The following is a 22,771-nucleotide window of genomic DNA, read 5'->3' on the forward strand; positions in this document are numbered from 1 at the left end:
ATCGATCTCGCAGATCTCCCACTGAACAGGGTCTACCACAGGCCCGAGCGAAACCCCTCAGCAATAAAGGCATCCCCTTGAAGCTAAAACAACTCTGATACCAAATGTAGGTTTTAACCCCGTAGAGAAATTACCTGCATACAAATTCTAAATCACAGAAAAATAAACAATGCGAGAGCATAACACATAAAACACATATACACAGATATTTTCCCCTGGATCCCAAAACTGAGACTACCAGCTTGACTTTTCATTATATTCCTTTCAATGTTACAATACATAATTATACATGCCGAAGCATCCAATATCATGGACTGAAAACCATCACGTCCAAAACCATGGACGAAAAACCATAGGTAGGTTCACCCAACCTAATATAGGGTCCAAAAAAAAATTTCTCGGGGCGTTGCCCCGGGCCCCGTAGAGGGGGGCTACCCACCCCCCTCAAACCCCCCAGACTGGGGGGGCTGCCGGCCCCCTTGTGACCCCCCGCTGCGCAATCGGCGCAACAAAGGGGGGGCTCTACCCCCCCTCTAACCCCCCGGTTCACTACATGGGTTAGTCGTGGAAGGAATATAACACAACCCTACAATCTCCCACTTGTTGTTTTCTTTCCACAGGGGGCCACAGGAGAGCTTAGTCATTTTTCCAGCCCTGAAATGCCCATTGTTTCTCTACACCAAGAGAACTTCTCAGAGCTCACATATTTTGTCAATGCATCTGCAATATTCTTCAAAGTGTCCACCTTTACCAGCAGCACCTTTTTGTCTTCTATCATATCCCTCACAAAGTGATATTGAACATCAATGTGCTTTGTCTTTGAATGATAAGTAGGGTTCTTTGCCAAGAAAATTACACTTTGTCTATCACAGTCTATTCTTATAGCTCCTTGTACTAACCCCATACTTGAACACAATCTCTGCAACCAAACTGCTTCCTTGCTTGCATGAGTGGCTGCCATGTATTCTGCCTCTGTAGTTGATCGTGCCACTATAGATTGTTTCTTACTCATCCAACTGACTGCACCTCCAAATAGGTTAAACACATACCCACTTGTAGATCTTCTATTATCTAGATCTCTAGCCCAGTCTACATCAACAAACCCACGAATATCCAACACTCTGTCCAATCCTGGTCTTCCTTGGTAGCACAAACCATAATCACTAGTGCCACACAAATACCTAAAAACCCGCTTCACTGCTGTCTAGTGCTCCTTCCCTAGTTTTGACATAAACCTGCTCAATACTCCCACTGCATGTGCAATGTCTGGTCTAGTACAAACCATTGCATACATCAGGCTACCGACTACACTTGCATATGGAACACGGGACATGTCCTCTTCCTCTTCTTGTGTCTTGGGACACTGTTCAACAGATAACCTCACAACTATAGGAATAGGAACCTTCACCGGTTTACTATCCTGCATATTAAACCTCTGCAGCTTCCTCTTTGCCTGATCTCTTTTAATTTCCATGCCCAAAATATAGTTTGTAGCACCAAGATCTTTCATGTCGAATTTGAAGGACAAATGGGTCTTTAAATCCTGGATAATTTCTTTGTCATTTCCAACCAGCAACATATCATCCACATACAAGACCAAATAAATAACACGGTCACCAATTAATTTAAAATACACACAGTGATCTGCTTTGCTTCTAGTGAAGCCAAGTCCCCGTATAAATGTATCAAATTTCTGATACCACATCCTTGGTCACTGTTTTAACCCATACAGAGACTTCTTTAACTTGGATACCAGTTCTTTCTTACCCTTCACCACAAAGCCTTTAGGTTGCTTCATGTAGATTTCCTCTTCCAAATCCCTGTGAAGAAATGTTGTCTTCACATCCATCTGTTCTACCTCAAAATTAGAAGCAACAGCAATGGATAAAAGTAACCTAATAGAAGTTACCTTGGCAACAGGAGAAAAAATATCACCAAAATCAATTCTCGGCACCTGGGAATAACCTTTTTCTACCAATCGAGCTTTGTATTTCTCCACCTTCCCTTCTGCATTTGTCTTCTTTTTGAACACCCATTTGCTACCAATGGGTTTCCTTCCAGCCCGCAACTCCACCAGATCCCAAGCCTCATTTTTGTGCAAAGATGCCATTTCATCAACCATGGCCTCTTTCCAGAGTTTTCCATCCTCTGAATCCACTGCTTCCTCCACAGCTCTGGGATCATCATCAGTAATAGACAAAGCAAAGTTTGAACAGAAAGCAAATGGACTATACCTTTATGGCTGCCTTCTTTCTCGAATTGATCTTCTCAGAGCTGGAGTTTGTGGCTCTTCATCTTCTGATTCCTCCTCTGTTGTAGAGTCTGATTCTTCCTCCTTTAGCTCAAACTCTATCTTCTCAAGTTCCTTTGGTTGGACTCCATGTTTAATAACATCTTTTACCTCTCTGAACACCACATCTCAGCTGTACACAACCTTCCGTGTGACTGGGTTCCAATGCTTATAACCCTTTAAACCATCCTTATACCCAATAAAGATGCACTTTTCAGATTTACTATCCAACTTGGTTCGTTTCTCCTTTGGAACATGTACATATGCATCACATCCAAATACCCTCAGATGTGAAAGAGAGGGTTTCTTACCAGTCCATACTTCTTGTGGAGTCTTATCCTCCAACGCTGATGAAGGTGACCTGTTGACCAAGTAACATGCAATATCCACTGCCTCTGCCCAGAATTCCTGTCCTAACCCGACACCACTGAGCATGCTTCTGGCCCTTTCCATCAACGTCTTGTTCATTCTTTCTGCGACTCCATTTTGCTGGGTTGCATATGGAGTAGTCTTCTGCCATGCTATACCACACTTCTTACATAATTCTTCAAATTCCTTGCTGCAAAACTCTCCACCATTATCTATCCTTAGCACCTTTATCTTCTTCTCTGTCTAATTTTCCACCAGAGCCTTAAATTCTTTAAACCTGTCAAAGACTTCAGATTTCTTCTTAAGGAAATATATCCATGTATTCCTTGATAAGTCATCTATAAATGATACATAGTACACAGACTTACCCAGCGATGGAACTTTTACAGGTCCAAACACATCACTGTGCACAAGCTCTAATATCTGTTTCACCCTCTTAGCACCAGAGGGGAAACTCACCCGATTCTGCTTCCCATATACACAATTTTCACAGAAATCAAAATCCAGAGAGCTATTACTCATACCTTCTACCATACCTTTACCATGAAGTATTCGAAGGCACTTCTCTCCAATATGTCCAAGCCTTTGATGCCACAGCATGGTCTTCTCTCCAACGACCACTAGATTTTCAGCTCCACTTTCAAGAACCACAGAACTGTTGCACCCATCAACAACAATGCTACCTTGCAACTTGTACAGAGTTCCAGTCTGAAATCCCAGCATCAATACCAGTGCTCCCCGAACCATCTTGCAAGTATCCTTCTCGAACACTGTTTCTACACCTGCATCATCCAACTTGCTTACAGAAATCAGATTTCTAGCCAATGCAGGAACATGCAGAACACTCGGGAGTATTCTAACCCATCCACCTTGCAACTTCAACTTTACTTTTCCACGACCAATGATTCTAGCCTTCCTATCATCTCCTAAGAGGACATCACCACAATCGAATTTCTCATACTCACAGAACCACTCTCTATGGGGAGTGAAGTGAAAGGATGCACCTGAGTCAATCAACCATGCCTCATGATCTACATGTGTACTTGAAGAAGCCAAGTACACATCCCCACCTTCATCTGAGGTGGTTTTCGCCTCTGCAGAAGGAGCATCATCAGATCCCTTTCCTTTATCAAGAGCTTTAGATTTATAGCCCCTTTTGAAGTGCCCTTCCTTTCCGCATTTCCATCACACCACCTTTACAAGTTTTCCTAGAGATTTAGATCTCCCTCTAGATTTAGATCTCCCACTCAATGACTTATTTTTGTTTCTATTCTGGGACCGTCCTCATACAGACAAGGCATCACCATTCTGGCTCTCCATATTTTTCCATCTCATCTCCTCCGTCAGCAAGGTTGAGACTATTTCATCAAACTGCAAAGCAATTGCATTGCTACCTATTGCAATAACCAGACTATCCCACGAATTTGGTAGAGAACACAACAAACTGATGCACTTATCTTCATATGAAATTTTAATATCAACAGACGCTAACTAACTTACCACAATATTAAATGCGTTCAGATGCCTCTGTCACCGAGTCTTCATCTTTCATCCTCAGGTTATACAGCTTTTTCCGCAGGAACAGTTTATTCACTAGAGACTTAGATTGGTACAAAGTCCCTAACTTTTCCCACAAATCCTTCACCATAGCTTTCCCTGATACATTCAAAAATACTGAATCTGAGACACACAATCATATTGTGCTCTTTGCCTTCCGATCAAACTTCTTCCATTCTTCATCGGTCACTCCCATTGGTTTAGTACCTGGATCTACCGCGATCCATTGATCTTTATCCACCAACAGATCCTCCATCTTGAGTTTCCACAACTCAAAACTCTAACCATTGAACTTCTCAATCTCTATCTTTCTGTTGCTCGCCATCTTCTTTCACCACAAAAATCGATCTCGCAGATCTCCCACTGAACAGGGTCTACCACAAGCCCGAGCGAAACCCCTCAGCAACAAAGGCATCCCCTTGAAGCCAAAACAGCTCTAATACCAAATGTAGGTTTTAACCCCGTATGGATTTTACCTGCATACAAATTCTAAATCAGAGAAAAATAAACAATGCAAGAGCATAACACATAAAACACATATACACAGAGATTTTCCTCTGGATCCCAAAACTAGGACTACCAGCTTGATTTTTCATTATATTCCTTTCAATGTTACAATACATATTTATACATGCTGAAGCATCCAATACCATGGACTGAAAACCATCACGTCCAAAACCATGGACAAAAAACCATAGGTAGGTTCACCCAACCTAATATAGGGTCCAAATTTTTTTTTCCCATGGCACTGCCCCGGACCCCATAGAGGGGGGCTACCTGCCCCCCTCAAACCCCCCAGATAGGGGGGGCAGTCGGCCCCCCTGTGACCCCTCCGCTGCACAATTAGCGCAACAAAGGGGGGGCTCCGCCCCCCGTCTAACCCCCCGATTCACTACGTGGGTTAGTCGTGGAAAGAATATAACACAACCCGACATCTTTTACCCTCCAATGAAATGTTCTGAAATGACTTTTTACTTTAGACAATTAGAAAGTAGTTAAGTAGTTTGAAAATTTTGTGTAGTTAACAACTGTCTCATGATGTATAAAAGGAGGGAAAATTATAGAAGATAGGTCAGGATTTTGAAGAATTTGAAGACTATACTATTTTGTACTTGATAAACTGATGATTAATGAAAGAATTAGGAGTTTTCCATACAATGTTGGGCATGATTTTGTAATTTCCCTATTATGTGTCATTATGTCTCTTCTTCTCTTTAAATATGGTAATGAAGCTGCAGGTCTTTTTTTGCTTATGTGAATAAAGTTAAAATTCCTTAAAATAGCACTCCCATATTTCAAACTCCTTTCTCTATATTTATTCTATGCTACAAATAATAGTTTTGTCAAACAGAGCATATTATCTTTAATTTCTCAAAATATTCTTCACACACCATTTATATTCAACATCACATGGCATCTTGAGACTTTCATATCAGCTAAATATTAATGATTTAAGATTAGGTCCTTCACACCCTTCAAATGAAGATACATTATACAAATAAGTGACATGCATAACAAAATTTAATGTCTTAAGCACAATTTCTCCACAACCTAGAAAATGGTTTCTTAAGGGACAACACAACCCATAGAAGCATAAGAATGTAGAACAAGGAAACTGGTTGCCAACATGTCTCTAACGAATTCCATGCCAACTCTGAAGCTGAACATGCTCCCCTTAAGAATGTAATGAAGATTCAATCACACATTTTTCCTGTTATAGAAACTCATATGCCTCCTACAATACGCATCCTTTCAAAGTGCAAGAGACTACACCTTATGGACCATGACTCTAACTGACTTTGGACATGATATACATGCATTACAATACAATATAGTGCTTCTTGGAGAAAATACATGGTTGTGACAAATACATAGCAATTAGATTCAATTCCTCTACACCTATCAACAACCCTGACTCTATAGACTCAATTTTACATCATTCAATGAGTTAAGTGGGGCTACATCAAATATATACATCATAATACATCACTTGGAAATCCATTGACCCATACAGAGTAAATGAAAATGCATACTAGACATCGTGGGTCTCTCCATGAGAAATATGCCTAAAAGATGAAACAATGATATTACATGGCTTTTGAATATGCACACAATGGTGCTCTCATCAATACATGCCTGAAACAACAAATATTAGGAGTACATGGCAAGAATGAGCATCAACATATGCTCTATATGGTGGTAGCAATAAAATGCAATACATGGTAGGTGCATCAAAACATAAGGCCTCCATGAGCAACGAAATACTTTGTCAATGTGTAGCAGCTACAAGAGAGTCACTATCCAACTCATATACTAGTGCATGGCCACTTAACACTTTGGCCATCACCATTCCATCACTGAAGATCCTACAACAAGATCGTAGAAACCAATAAGAACCACCATGCTCCACATAAACAACAAAAATAAAATCATCTATTGGCAGTAACATGACAAAATATGATAGTAGCAGCAACAAATATATATCTCCATGTTTCATCCATCCAAAAACACATGAGAAACAACATGATACATCTATATTAATAAACATGAGTAATAAATTGCATACTCTAGATGAACTACCTCCAATACATTATATGATGTCCATAACAGCTACACATCCATGAAAACATATGACATACACATAAACTATATCATGCAAAAGATATGATCTTGCTACTATATTGTAGGAGCAACAAAAAATTCATCCCTCCAACACACTGATGATAAATAAGCACAATAAATCTCCTCCAAAGTGAGCATGATGCCACAAATGGAAGTCCATTTGGAAGCACAAATGTTTCCCCTGATTACGTGATCCCCCATCACACCTCGAGAATGCACATAAGTATAACTATATAGTTTCCACAACACCATTAGCATCAGTAGACACCAAAACATATAACTGCTCCAAAACTGAAACAAATTGGAATAGAGAAGGATAAAAATATGGCTGCATGATTAATAATTTCCATGAAACTCATAATGCAACCATATTCTCCCCCCAAGACCATGCAATCCTCAATTTTGGGTGGGAGACCCTTCTTTCTCTTTTCTCCTCCAAACTTTCATTTTGCGACCCATATTCTTCGTATGTGGTTGGCTTTGCATATTATCCTCTCTTTGGTTGGATCTCCTGAAATAGAGGGAAAATTGCAATCCTTGGCTTATGGCCATTATTATCACATAAAAAACATTGAATGTGACCAAGGAATAGAGTAACAGATTGATATATTTCGTTGATATGATTTGTATTCCTTGCATGTGCCTTGCAATCAATAACCCTATGGCCAAAATAATTGCATGAGAAACAATAACCATAAAAAGGACTATTATGCTTGATGGATGTAGATTTCCTTTGCGTGCATGACTGATGATGTTTCTCCTTTGGCTGCTACTTTTCATGATAGAGATTAATCTCTCCATTTCTAAAAATTCTTACTATGTCACTATGAACTCCACAATTATAACACTTCCCAACTATATTCTTCATCTTGGGCCTCCTATTCTTATTTTTCTTCCTCACACGTGGCTCTTGAATCTTATTTTTCTCACTGCTACTAGTTTCTCCATTAATTTTGATTTTCTTGTAGATGTTTGAGCACTAATTTTGAGTTGCTCGAAATATTTTCTTGCAGAAATCGCTTCAGCCTTCAATTTCTAAAATTCATCCTCCAACTTCCTGTATTTCTTCCTCATTTCCATTTCAATATTCATTCCTTTTTCTAGCTGAAATTTCAGATCTGAAATTTCTTCTTTCTATGCACACTCCTTTTCATCAAATATTTGCAACAACATTCATTGATCTCTATTTTCAGCCTTGAGTCTTCGAATCTCTAATTCTACTGCCTTCACCTTAGTTTTCTCATGATTTTTGCAATCGATGCTCGATCTATCATTGCAATCACTAGTGATTTCATCATATTGTGAGGAGGATTGATTACTTACTACAATGAAAGTAGAATCCTTTGCATTTTTCTCCATTTCTGGAAAATGCAATTTTCCTCCAAGATACAAATTCTATAACTTATCCAACATTTCTTTGGTAGTCTCACAATGCTTCACAAACTTTCTATCATATTTTGAAATACTATTCAAAATAATATTTCTAGCCAAATAATTAGATTTATCTTTAATTCCATACTCAACTGATAGAAAAATATCTTCATCAGTGGACAAAACATATTAATGCAAATTTACTCTCCAAGTTGAAATTTAGCTTCATGAAGTACTCAAATTACATGCTGATCCATTTCAAAAAATTTGCAAAAATCTACCAAAAACTTCAATATCCACTTTCTAGTGATCAAGCTACATTTGAGAGCCCCACTCTTATACCAATTGTTGAAAAGTAGATCACTACTGAGAGGCAGGGGTGAATCAGTAGTGTGAGCACTTACACATTTTTTCTCCAATTATTAATCTTTAATCCATGCACAAATGGACACAAAAAACCATATATCAGAGCATCAAAATTAACATGCAACCATAAAATCAATGAACACAACAAACACAAGTATGTCTAGTGGAAAACCCTTCCTCGGGAAAAAAACACCCTGTTTTTGTTGCGCTACTTAATTATTTTATTAATTTTTAAAACAAATTATACATGGATCAACTCGCTCCCATGAGACAAAAGACATGACTTATTTCACAGTATCCTGGCATTATGAAATGAGAAAATATTTCTCTTTCGTATCTATGGATCGCCATCTGCTAAAAGCTCCCATGATCAATCGAGCCTCTCTCAAACAACATTAGACTATCCAACAACCATTGGATTAAGAAATCCCTTCCTTCTAATGAATCTGCCAAGTGACTATCTACTCAAAGCCTCCATGCCCTCACTTCCTCCATGCAGGCCTCGTTTCATATATTTTCAGACTGGACTCCTAAAACATGCTTGATATGAGTAGTAGCACTACAACAATATAGCGTCAAATCTCTATCATATGATATATTTGCAACACAGGCTGCAATAAAACATTCTACAGAAAATTTGCATACGAGCAGGAAAACAATATGCTCAAACTCTACTCCAATCCACACATCAAAAATTCATTCACTACATAATCTCATGGCTGAAACATACTTTAGATCACTACTGTTACAAATTCAAAATGCTTTGAAAATTTTGCACTAGAGAAACATGTAACTTGCAGACTCTTCTCCAACCTTACTCTCTACACAAACACACAGCTCATCCAACCATACTAACACTGAGCTATCTCCAATATGTAGATGAGCCCATGTGCTGAACTCAATAATTACTTAGAAATATTGAGAATCACAACTCTTTCATATGCTAGATTATATCCAGATTCATTTCATTGACTCAATCAACCACTAACTCCATTACCATTTTTGATATTTTCAACCTTAATCAGTTTCTGGAGGTCCCACGAACCTTTCTAACCATAAAACGAAAAGTTTTGATCAAGGATCTCACCAGAAAACAAAAATTAGCTCAACAACATGACGAATGTGGAGCAATTTTTGTGAAAATCCCCAGTCGCACCCTTAGCATTGTCTTGCAAGAAACTGGAGCTATAACTGCTCCCTTGTCTTTTCCCTACCAATGACTAGAGCATAAAATTTCTCCCTTAACCCATCATGCATGCAACAACAAATGAAACTTAGTAAAAGCATAAGTCCTTTAGCCCAGAACGTCTGCCACCTGTGGGACCATCTTCAACAACATCTAAACATTCGTCCAAGCCTCTGTAATAGGTATGTAACTGATTAAATAGGCTAAGAACAAGTCAGTGACATGCTAGACCTATTCTTCCAACTTTAGCAAGAAGACCAACACCTCGAGCTCCTCAGGCAGTAACCACAACATATCTAACACATGTAGAAACATCTCTAATCCATGTAGCAACATCTCCAATTCCTACAACATAAACATCATGTCAACAAACTGACTCCAATACTGGTGATAGCACCTCCAACATAAGAATATACAACAAAACACAGGAAGCAATATATCAAATGGCTCCAATATGTGTAGAGACATATGCAGCATATAGAGTAGCTCTCTAACCTCCTACATCAACATCATCTCCAATCAAAACACTATGAGTAGCTTTCTAACCTCTTGGAGTAGCAGCATCTCCAATTAGTACATCAGGCCAACCTCTATCTAATCACAAATGTGGAATCCATCTCTACTCAATCTCCAAAATGAATACACTAGGTCTAGACACAAGGTATGTTTACATGAATGCCAACTAACAAAACCATCAACCAATAATCCATCACAAAACTCTTGTCACTCATTCATATGACGAGTAGCACCAAGAGTTTGTTCACATCAATGGCAACACTACAATTCCAAAAAAAGCAATATATTGGGAAAAATTGGAAGAAAAGATAACTTCTTTGATATATCAACCTGAAAAAGAAAATAATTAACTATGTAAATATTATAAGTTGGAGATGAGTACCAGAATCTTGGATGAAATCCTTAGTAGTCAAATATCACGTCTCATCAAGAGTGGCTTTTGTTTTTAGGAAGAAGCATGCTCCATGAAAGGAAAAGAAGAAGGAGCAGATAATCATGTGCCTATTAGACGAGCAACCAAAGGAAGTCATAAAAAGGAGCAACAACAAGGAAAGTATAGGAAGAGAAGAAGTTGTCATCAAAATCATAGAAAACTAAATAACAATGGTAGAATGTACAAACACTTAAGAGGATAAATGAAGCAACCATGATCGTATCCCCCTCATGGCCCAAGGATCTACAAAATAAGGTATCAAAGTTTATTTTATGGTTATTGTTTTTCTTGCAATGGTTTTGGACATAGAGCATTGGAATGCAAGTACAATGAAAAAAAACATAGATTGGTGAAGTGGAATGCAAGACAAGGTGGATTTTGTACCAATGTTAAATGTTTCAAGTGTGGTAATCTTGGCCATAAGGATTTATCTTGCAGATCTAATAGAATAAATCCTACAAAAAGTGCAACCTAGCCATCGAAGACAAAGAAATTTTGGAGAATAAAAGAGACTCTTCATAGATCTCATCCTGATAAAGTTTGTAAGAACAAATATGAGTGGAAAATATCTAACTCTAGTGGATCTAAAAAGGATTACAAGGGAGGGTAACTTGTTCCTAGTGTTTCACCTAGTGGCTCACAAGATGACAATATACTTAGGGGGAGTAAATCTTCTTCATATTTCAAGTAGAGGAGATATACCCACCACAATCTTTTGGTACATCATCCATATCCATAAAAATACTGTAGAAACATTCGAGAGTCACATAACCTTACGGGGAGGTTATGGAAACATTATGATAGCATAGAGAAGACATTTGCGCAAGTTGTAGTAGCAACATATGATGAGTTCATGAGCCTCAAGAAAATTCAAGTCCAGATGATCAATGTGCATGTTTGGGGTATTATGAGCTCAAGGGGAGCTATGGATTGTATGGAGGCTTTGCATGGATTATTTATTATTCTCTTCATTTCTTTCACTCATTTACTCGTACAATATTTACATATGTTCTCATGAGTGATAGGGTACATTTTCAGACATAAATATTTACTTGTTAACTTTTATAATTTCATTGAAAAGCATATGTACTAGCCATGGATAGAGGAAGGAGTTACTTTTATCCATGGTTTATTCATGTTCTTTTTGATAGTATGGTCGAAATGGCCCATGTACATGCTTTATTTTGATAGATTATCTCAACAACATTTGATGTCAACATGCATTAGGAGGAGACATGATTTTGGCCATGAAAGCATTTTCATGAGCATGATGTAACAACCATATGTTTCATATTGTATATCATCATTTTCAACTATGCATTAGGAGAAGAGAGTCATAAGTCTTGGCATACATTATTTTCAACCATGTACTCTCAATATAAATCCCTGTAATATATTATTTTCATCATTTGGTTATTGGCAGATGGGTCCTAGAGTCAAGTGAGAGAGTCATGGGTCATGTCAAGCATGTGTTAAAATGAGTTTTTATTAAGAGTTGAGAGTTTTTACAACCACGTTTGGGTTGGTTGATGTCATGTATGGGATTTTGGATTCATTATGTAGCCACGTAATGTCATGTCTTTCTTATGGGTCACTGGTTGAGTCATGTGACTGATAATCATGTAAGAGAGAGGATTCATATATCAATCATGTGTTCGCTATTAAAATGCATTGTAGAGACATTGTATATCATTCATATTTCCATGTAATTTCTCCATACAACCCTATACTATCATTCTTATCAATTGGCGTTAGTAGCTACTTGGATGGATGAGAATGTCTTGGTGTCTAGCTTACATTATGGAGAGTTTTCAGACATATTCATTCCATGCAAGAGTGGGGTGATGAAGTTATGGTCCAACCATGTATCTTTATTGTTTAAGCCCTCTGTCTCATTAATTATCCCTATATTCTTATTATGTATCCTTTTTCCATGCTGTGTGTAGTGTTTTTGGTCTATTTGATGACCCTCCTTCTTGATTTAAGGAGGCATTTGCAGCCATAGATAGTATGCATAGAAATATTGAGAATATGGTTGCATCCCCATTACATGTTCAAGGGGAGCATGTTCAATAGGATAGGATGCATGAATGCATAGATACATGTTTGGTAGTTGATTGCATTATTTAACATGGTTATTTTTCTTAACAATGATCAATGTAGATCAACCCTGTATTCATCATGGTGTTTAGAACTTCAGAGGGAGTATGTTAAGCTTATAGTCAGCATCATGTTAAGTATTTCAGGGAGATTCATTCTCTCAACACCTCATATTGTTGGCATTATTATTCATCATTAGTACTTCCATTTTACATTGATGTCAAAATGGGAGAGAATTGAAATTATGGAGACAGTATGGAAATCAAATCAGCCTCAATGTTATGGAGATTGGGTCGAGGTTGGCAACAATGCCAAAAGGGGAGCATGTTGGAATTGTAGTGTTGACATTGATGTCAACAATGACTTAGATTTATTTATATTATCATTGATGTAAAATTGATGATGGAGGTCCTCATGATTTATGGTTAGCTAGAGTTGAGTTATCATTGATCTCATTCATTGGTATTGAGATGATGTTGATTTTATGCACATATGTTAATCCATGCAGTTGTGTTTTTCCAACTAGGTATTCATGATCCTATCTTCATGGAGAGTTGTTTGATGGTTACGATGATGTGTCAGGTCCCTATAATAGTGGTGTAGCCCCCATATTTTTATTGTTGTTCCCCACATAAGCCCGTTGTTATTTTTTTCCCCTACATCACTATTGGTATATAGGTTCTAATTATATTTTCACCCTTTAGACTCCTATATATACCAAGGATGTCTTGTTACTTGAATCATCCAACAATTGTTCATTTATTTGAGGTAAAAGGAGGGTTTCCCCTTAAAGTGGCTTATTTTCAAGTTTTTTCTCTATATTTTCTTCTATTTTTGGTATTTTTTTACATAATGTTATCAAAATAGACTTTGTTTTTGAAGGTTTTATTATAGAAAGGATGGAAGTTTCAATGTTAGTTCTTTTAATGTAATAAATACAAAAATTATTCATAGCAGGGCTATCAGTGCATTAAGTTTCCTAATAATGTTTTTTGAATAAGCTGATTATCAACGTGAAAAACAAATTTAAAGTTTAAAATTTAAAAATACGCTAACCACGTCAACTTCAATGATGAGGTATGAAAGTGTGCCATGGGTAAGTGTTAGGTTAAATAATAGATTCATTTTCCACCATCGGTGTATGGTTCGTTGAATGATCATGCGTTAAAACGTGTTTCCTACAAATCGTAATCATTTTTCCAAATCGGAATAATTTCCCTTATCCACCATTAAACTCATTTCATTTTTTATGTTGATGTTTTCATTTGTAAGTAAGGTAAATTTTCTGTTAAATTGGTAATGTTTACAAGATAAATGCTAACATTTCCACTATAGGCAAATTAAAAAGCATGCAGAAAGGAAATGTTGGCAGTCATCTTGTCAGTGAAATCGCAAGTCAAAACTTTGTTTTTCCTGTACATCATAGTAATTTTGGGCATGCTTTCCAAGAAAATGAGAATGAATTTTATGAAACTGAAAGAGATTTTTGTCCACAACGACTTCATTTAGAAAAAAATATCTCATATTTCTAAAAACTGTCGCGGATTTTTATTTTTGAAGGGATCACTGGCCCCCATTTTTTAGGATTTTGTGAGGAAAAATCTCATGGACATTTGTTGACTTGGATGCCACCTCACAAAATTTTACTTGCTAATCCTTATATCCAGCCATGACTCCAACAAAAACATGATATTTAGATGCGTGTTGTAGTGAATTCTTCTCAAAGATGTGCGAAAGAACCCACTTGAGACTGTGGATGACAAACAATCTCAATAATATAAATGGTTGCTAAACATTGTAGATCTGCAAGAATTGCTAAAAAAAAATCCTAGCAAAGCCCTGATCTATGCCACAATCATAGTTAAACAACAAAAGGAAATAGTAATAACTCCAATCATGCAATGGAAACTAGATATACAAAGAATATATTTTATTATAACGCCTGTGAAGGGAACAAATAAATGTTATCAATCCCCCTCTATGGGATGGGCTCTTGTCTATCCTCAAATGTATTCATCTTTTGTGTAGTGTCTCTCTCCTCTATAATTTGTAAACCAAACAAATAAAATATTTGAGATCAATGGGAACTCAAATGGAAGAAAAGTGGCGATGGATAATGAAAATAATCAGAGTTAGAACAATGAGTGCAATAATGAAAACAATCAAAAGTGAATAATGAATGGAAAAGCCTTCTATTTATAACAAAATATTGAGTTATCCTCGAATAATAAACAACAATAAAATATTATTTACCCCATTCATGGAATAACCACTTGTAATATTTTATTATATTTGTTTAGGAGGGAAAAAAGTGTTTAAAATTTTATTTAGAAATAAGAAATAAATAAATGATTTATTTATCATTTCATGAATTTGGTTAAGGAATAATAAACAAATAATGATATATTTAAATATTCCTAACGGATTTAGTCAAATTTGACGAGGAATAATAATTAATTAATGGTTAATTAATTATTTCTATAGAAAAATAAGATAATTAATGATTTATTTGTTTATATTTCATAACTAGGTCAAAGATGACAAGGAATATTCATTAATTAATGGTTTAATTAATTATTCCTAGAAGAAAATAAGAAAATAATGATTTATTTAATTATTCTTCATGGGTTTAATTATAAATTACTTAATAAAGGTGGTTTATTAAGTAATTTATCACAGTGAAAGCAATTTTGCTATGGTAAAATTGGATTTATATGGTGTACTTCGATCCATCCAGTAAATTAGACTAAATGATCAATTTTTTGGTGATAACAATGCAGATAGGATTAGAAAGTTTTATAGGCATGTATTTGAGATGTACGCTATGATTATTTAGACTTTGTAATTAAATCTTTGCTAAAAATTGTTTTTTAGTTAGTTTATCTTTCAATATATAAAGAGAGAGACTTAAAAATGAGAAATGGTTGGATTCTTTATCACAAAATTATTGTGTTGTGTGTATTTTCTAAAGCTTTAATAAAGGAAGACTAATTTTGCAGTAGTGATTCTTGTGTTGAGAGAGTTTGGATATGTGTTTTCATGTTTTTGTTTTGCTTCTATGTTTTCATATGTCTATTCGTTTATGAATGATAAAAGTAAATAAATTAAAATCATATTTACTATGCTTTGCTTATATGATCATTCTGTCACAAATTTTAGACTTATTCTTTAAAATATTTCATGCTTGTGGTGCTCTTATAAGTATCCAATTGTCTTCTTATTCTACATTCCATCTAAACATTCTTAATTTTCATAGTATCTCAGCTACCCTACCTCTATGAAGGTTTTATTTTGCCTCCTTGTTAAGTCAAGTATCTGACTCCGTGCCCAATGGAAATATATCAAACCATATCACATTTTTGAAACCCTATTACATCAGAGCTAGTCATTGTGTTAAGTACATAACCAGTGATTTTGACTGAGTTATACAAGGGATCCCCCTTTAGATTGAAAGGGATATCCTTCAATTCAAGGGATTGGTTAGAGGTTACCTCAATTATTTCTTTCCACAACCACGGATTTTTCTAAGTGATAACATTTTGGTGCCGTTGCCATGGAATGAAGGTGATATCATCCCTAGGTAGTACGACAAAAATCCAGATATGATTACTGATGGTGATCATTTTATAGACATAAGAAAGTTGTGTATCATTCAACTGGTGACTTGAATCAGTCTTCAAAATCAAATTCAAAGAATCCACTGGAGGACAACCCTTATTCATAGAGACATGAAAGGACAATACGGGAAAACCACGTATGAAATCTTGAGTTTTATCCAAGAGATAATATTATTTTTGTCCACTACTTCCTGTCATTTCCTGAGCATATCAAAATAATTTTTTGTGGCTTACTCTCTTTGAATGAACACCATAGATCTACACTTTTATATACTTCTTTAAAATTTGTAGATATACCTTCTTCTTGCATTGTTGATCTTGAGCAAGTTTTTTGATCTGAACCATATGATGTTGATGACCAGTCTTGTGAGCCTCATGTGATAAAGGCTGATATTACACCTCCTGTATCTAATATTATACATTCCAAGATTTAAGAGAGCTATAGACCGTTAAGATTCCAAAATACCTTCCATGATTTTCCTCTGAAACATTATAAATACCTTCCCAAGATTGATGGGGAACCTGACAACTTTGCAACTGAAAAACACATTTAAGCCTTTGAGCATTTTATAGAAACTTTTGAAGTTGAGCATGATGATGTTTACTTGAGAACTTTTTCTCAGTCATTACAAGGGATGATAAATATTAGCTTAGAGATTTAGAGCCCTTATGTGTCGGTTCATTAGAGGAACTGAGTGATATTTTTTTTGAAATTTTGAGGTGAAAGGAAATCCAAGTATCAACATTTTTCAGAGTTTTGTGGCACTGAGAAACAGAGGGATGAAACTATCTTTATGTTCGATAGGATTTTTTTCAGTCTTTATCACAAGATGCCTAGAGACATCCAATCTCTTGAAGTTGCTGCCATGTTGTGTTATGCAACAACCTTTCATTCAATTTTTTCTTACTATCTCATGAAAAGGAGATATTTGACATTACAACAAATTTTTATTGATGCTCAGGAAATAAATGATAATATTACACCATGTGAGAAACTCCCAAAACAGGTCCTAGATCAAACAAATGCAGATTAACAGGAGACTGAGCATGTTCAAAAGAGACTTTTTGTGAATCCCGATCCATTTGTTATGAGCAGAGGTGGATAATATCATACATTTTCTCAAAAGTCTCAATATTGATGTTTTTGCAGAGAGAAATAATAAGCTTGTTGAAAAGCAAGTTGTTGCTCCAATTTTTTTCGTATATATGACTAATATGATGATTATGATGATGACTTTCATGAACAACCAATTATATTTACTTCATAAAAAAATGTTCATTTTCAGTAGTTTAATGAAAGCACTCAGCCTATATATCAGAGTTACAAAATTATACATAAAGAGAGTGATCAATTAGGTTAGGGTAGCTCTTTTCCTTTGTTCTTTTCTTCATTCAAGTTGCAAAAGTAGAAACTTAAAATCATAAATGAAGAAGAGGAACTTGAACCAATGAAAAATTGCATAGTGTTACTTAAACAAACTAACAACACTATAGATTAGCATGAAGATTTTCATGTTTTTAATGATCCCATGACTTTGTATACGGAAAGATTTGTCATTTTAGATTCATGACCATTAACTTATAGGGATTTTGAAAATGATGATTGTTAGGATGCTAATTCTCAAGAGAAACTAGAGATATTTTATTTATCATAAAGTATTCCATTGCAACTATAATATGAATATTTTGAGCCTTGTTATGACAACCATCAGATTGAGATGCATGGAAGAAAATATGTAGTTGAAGGGATTACACATCAAAGTGATAGTGTTATAAATTGTTGTGACATTAGTTTGCAGGCAATTGAGGATCATTTTGTAGTATTTTAGAATCATTAAGAAGGCCCAAGTTCTCAAATTTTATCAATAATGAATTTATTTTCAACTTTTTAAATAAGTTTCAAAAATGAAATAAAGTAAATAGTGATGGATTTACGCCCGCTAAAGATAAATTTAAGAAAGGATAACTTATTGATGTGGAGCAAGGGAAAAAACACAAATAAGAAGCTACATTATTTTAGCAGCTACTTGACTAGTCGTATTGGAATTTTTATATTATTTGATTCAATGATTCTTTTAGAAATTTAGAGTAGGTAGTTTTGTGCAATAATATTGTTGGGGCAAGCATGAATTTCAGTTTGGTTTTTCAGTAGTGGGTTTTTCAATTTATGTTTTCAGTTTGCAATAAGAAGTGTGTGGTATTTAGTTACAAAATAAGTGGAGAGTGCAAGTTATAGTTGTTGAGTTGGGATCAGCACAATGGATCAGGACTCTAGTCTATGGGGTCCTTGCTGCCATCTAGATCGACATCATCCCCATCAAGCTAGTTGTTATTACAATAAGATTTGTTTTTGAAGTTTTTTTGAGAAACGTTTGACAGTTTCAGTGGTAGCGCTATTAATGTAATAAGTAGGGGAATTATCTATAATGAGGCTATCAGTGCTTTAATTTTTTCGATAACATTTTTTGATTAAATTCACTGATAATGGGCTTATCATCATTTGCAATAAACTTGACAGGTCAATTGTCAGTGCCAAAAACAAATTTAAAATTTAAAATCTGGAACCATGCTAACCACGTCAACATTAATGATGAGGTCTACAAGTGTACCACGGGTAAGTGTGAGGTTAAACCATAAATTTGTCTACTCCCATCAACGTACAGTTCATTGAATAATCATGGGTTAAAACGTATTTCCTAGAAATCATAATCATTTTTCCAAATCAGAATGATTTCCCTTATCCACTGTTAAACTCATTTCATTTTGTAAGTTCTTATTTTCATTTGTAATTTTGGTAAATTTGTTGTTAGACTTCTAATGCTTGACAAGAGAAATGATGACATTCCCACAGTCAGTGAATTCAAAAACATGTAGAAAGGAAATGCTGACAGTGAGTGTGTGAGTGAAATCGTTAGTTAAAACTCTTTTTTTCCTATAGAACACAGTAATTTCGGGAATGCTTTTGAGATAAATGAGAACGAATTTGAAAAAAGAAAAATCTTTTTTTGTCCACACCAGATGCACTTAGAAAAACCTCTCTCAGTTTTTTAACAATATCACTATTTTGGATCTTCGAACGGATTAATGGACCCTATTTTTCAGGATTTTGTGATGAAAACGCTCATAGAGAGTTCTTGACTTTGATGCCACCTCACAAAATTTGACTTGTTGATACTTACCTCCATCCATGACTCCAACAATAGCATGATAGTCAGATTCAAATAGGATTAGAAACTTGTATATCCGTGTATTTGAGATGTACTCTGTGATTATTTAGACATTGTAATTAAAGCTTTAGTAAAAATTGGTTTTTAGCTTATTTTCCTTTTGTATAAATATAGAGACTGAAAAATGTGAAAGGCTTGGGTTTTTTATCTAAAACATATTGTGCCCTATGTATTTTTTGAAGGTTTAATAAAGGAAGACTAATTTTTTAGGAATGATTGTTGTGTCGAGAGAGTTTGGATATATGTTTTCCTATTTTTGTTTTCCTTCTATGTTGTCATATGTGTATTCTTCTATTACTGATAAGAGTAAATAAATTTAAATCATAATTACTATGCTTTATTTATATTACCATTTTGTCACAAATGTTTGAGTTATGCTCTAAAATATTTCATCCATGTGGTGCTCTTATAAGTATACCATTGTCTTGTTATTCTGCATTCCAACTCAACATTTTTAAATTTAAAAGTATCTAAGCTACCCTGCCTCTGTGAATGTTTTAGTTTTCCTCCTTGTGAGGCCAATTATTTGACTCCATGCCAAATGTAAACCTATCAAACCCTACCACAATTTTGAAACCCTATTATAATAGAGCGAGTCATTTTAAGATGTACATAACCAACCATTTTGACTGAGTTATAGAAGGGAACCCCTTTCAGATTAAAACGGATAACTTTCAATTCAAGAGATTGGTTAGAGGTTACATAATTTATTTTTTTTCATAATGAGGGAGTTTTCTGAGTGATTACACATAACATTTGGTATGAGAGCTCCAGATCCTAGGGTTTTGTTGTTTGAAAGAGGTCTTCTTGGAATTTTCCCTATATATTTTTGTATGAAATCTTAAGAATATAAAATTTTAACCACAATGATATGAAATATAGGTGAATATTGTGTAAAAATTTCAAATATTATTTCACTATATTATTAAAGTTATGGTTCATGGAAGTTAGCATTTTTGTATGCTCTGGAATTCACTATCAAACATGTGACGTAGGGAAAATTGTCATAACTTTTGTTTCGGGTATCAAAATTCAATTTCATGAAAATTTAATGAAAACTCATGGAATTTGGCATCTTGGGTACTATTTTTAGGCCATAAGGTTGAACTAGTGACACATGCTATGTTGTACAAGTTCACTCTAGTGAACCAATCCATAAGAAAAACATGTTGGGAGATTTGGTATAACTTTACCTTGACGAATCCAATCTTAGAATAACTAGTGGGGTTGGCAAGAATACATAGAGTGCTACCAAAGAATACGTTTTAGACATTGGGAGATTGAAATAATAGAGATACAATAGTATGAAGATCAACCTGTCAACAAACTCAAAATTAACCTCTAAAAGGTCTCTATTTTTAAATTTTCATACGTTCTATGTGAAAAAATAGTTTTAAGTGATTCAAAGGGATTATTGAAGCATATATATAGCTAATTAGTTTTAAAATTCCTCCCAAACAAAATAATTCTACAACCATTAATCCCTCATAAAGTTATACTATGACGCATGAAGAGGAAGAATTGCATCATGATATATCAAAATTATGGGACTAGGTGCAAAAAATCTCACTCTCATAAAGAGCAACCAAAGATGGAATAAAAGAAGACATGTATGGTTCAAAATAGGAAATAAATGGCAACATGAATGCTTTAAAAGCATACATTTAATCTTTGAATGAAGGTTTAGAAAAGTCATTACAAGAAAGGCTTCATAATGGTGACATGATGGTGCATGAAACTCATGATGAAAACAAAAGGAATGAAAATCATGGTTTTAGAGACTCAAACTTTTGGTTGAATACCAACAAAATTATAAATATTGATATCAGCAAGTTTGATGGCAAGGATCTAGTAGCATGGATACTACAGATGGAGTCATACTTTAATCTACACGATGTGGAACACACACAAAAGGCACACATTGCTTATTTATATTTAGAACCAATACGTTTGAGTGGTATCGATGGACTTTTTTCTTGTAAATAAATTGTCACTTGAATCATTTTCTATTGAGTAATTGATAACACATTGTGAGGATACAAAGAGAAGCACCCTCTTTAGCCAATTGATAAATCTCAAATAAAAGGGTTCAATAGTGGAGCACATCTGATGCAAGAGCATCAGAACACCCTTACTCAAAATTTAAGTTCAAAACTGTGAAAAGGGAAGCGTGGAAAATCATTGTAAACTGGGACAAATTCTGTTTAAACAAAATTAAATTGATGGAATTGATAAGTCTCTAGAAGGCTTGATTAAATGTAATTATCTACCATACATGCGAATAGAGAGATTTAGGGGTTTGATTGAGCGATTGTGGGAGAAATTCATGGATCTGAAATGATTCCTCCCTTTATAATTTCCTATATAACAGAGTCTGGGTTGTGTGAAAAGAGATATAGAGTATGCAATGTAGCTGCAGGGAAATTTGTGACTCAGTCTGCGATGCCCTAACTTATAATCAAGTTCTGTTTATAATTGAAATATGTGTGTTATTATACATGCAGGTGAAATATAGGTCTTTTGTGTCTTTGTATTGTTTACATATAAATTCTTTACTGTAGATTGATAAATTGTGTGTGCGAGTGTAAGGGATGAAGTTCCTATGAACTTTTCCTTAGACAAAGTATGGCCGAGATAAATTTGTGTTGCAATACAAATTCCACCGATAAGAAAATGAGAGATTCGTCGGGTTGGCAAGATCGACAGATAATATCGACGGAAGAGGAATGGTGGAGATTAAAACCACGTGTTAGCAGAAGGATGGAGTGGTCTACGAAGACGGTAAGTGGTATATTGTGTGGTCTGAAAGTAGTAAATGATATTTCTAAATTTCACGTGATTGACCTTAGCGGGTGACACCTAAGACGAGAAAACTACTTTTCTCGTGTGCTCTCGACCTGATATCGGTCATGCAAGAATCAATTCGAGATTGCGTGATAGCCGTTCAATTGGATGGATTGATCGATGGTGGAGATTCACCAAGCAAGTTATATTACGGTTGCGCTTTTTATTTTGTTGTGAAGTGTGTTGATTGAAATACTTCCAATGTATATGTGGGCCCATAACCCACATGTCCACGTGTGAATTATGTAAAGACGCAGTTTTGTTGCATCAAAA

This window comes from Pinus tabuliformis, chromosome X (genome assembly GCF_031772625.1).
Source record: "Pinus tabuliformis cultivar Carrire ecotype Pingquan chromosome X, CPIR1, whole genome shotgun sequence".
In the NCBI taxonomy this organism is placed as follows: Eukaryota; Viridiplantae; Streptophyta; class Pinopsida; order Pinales; family Pinaceae; genus Pinus; species Pinus tabuliformis.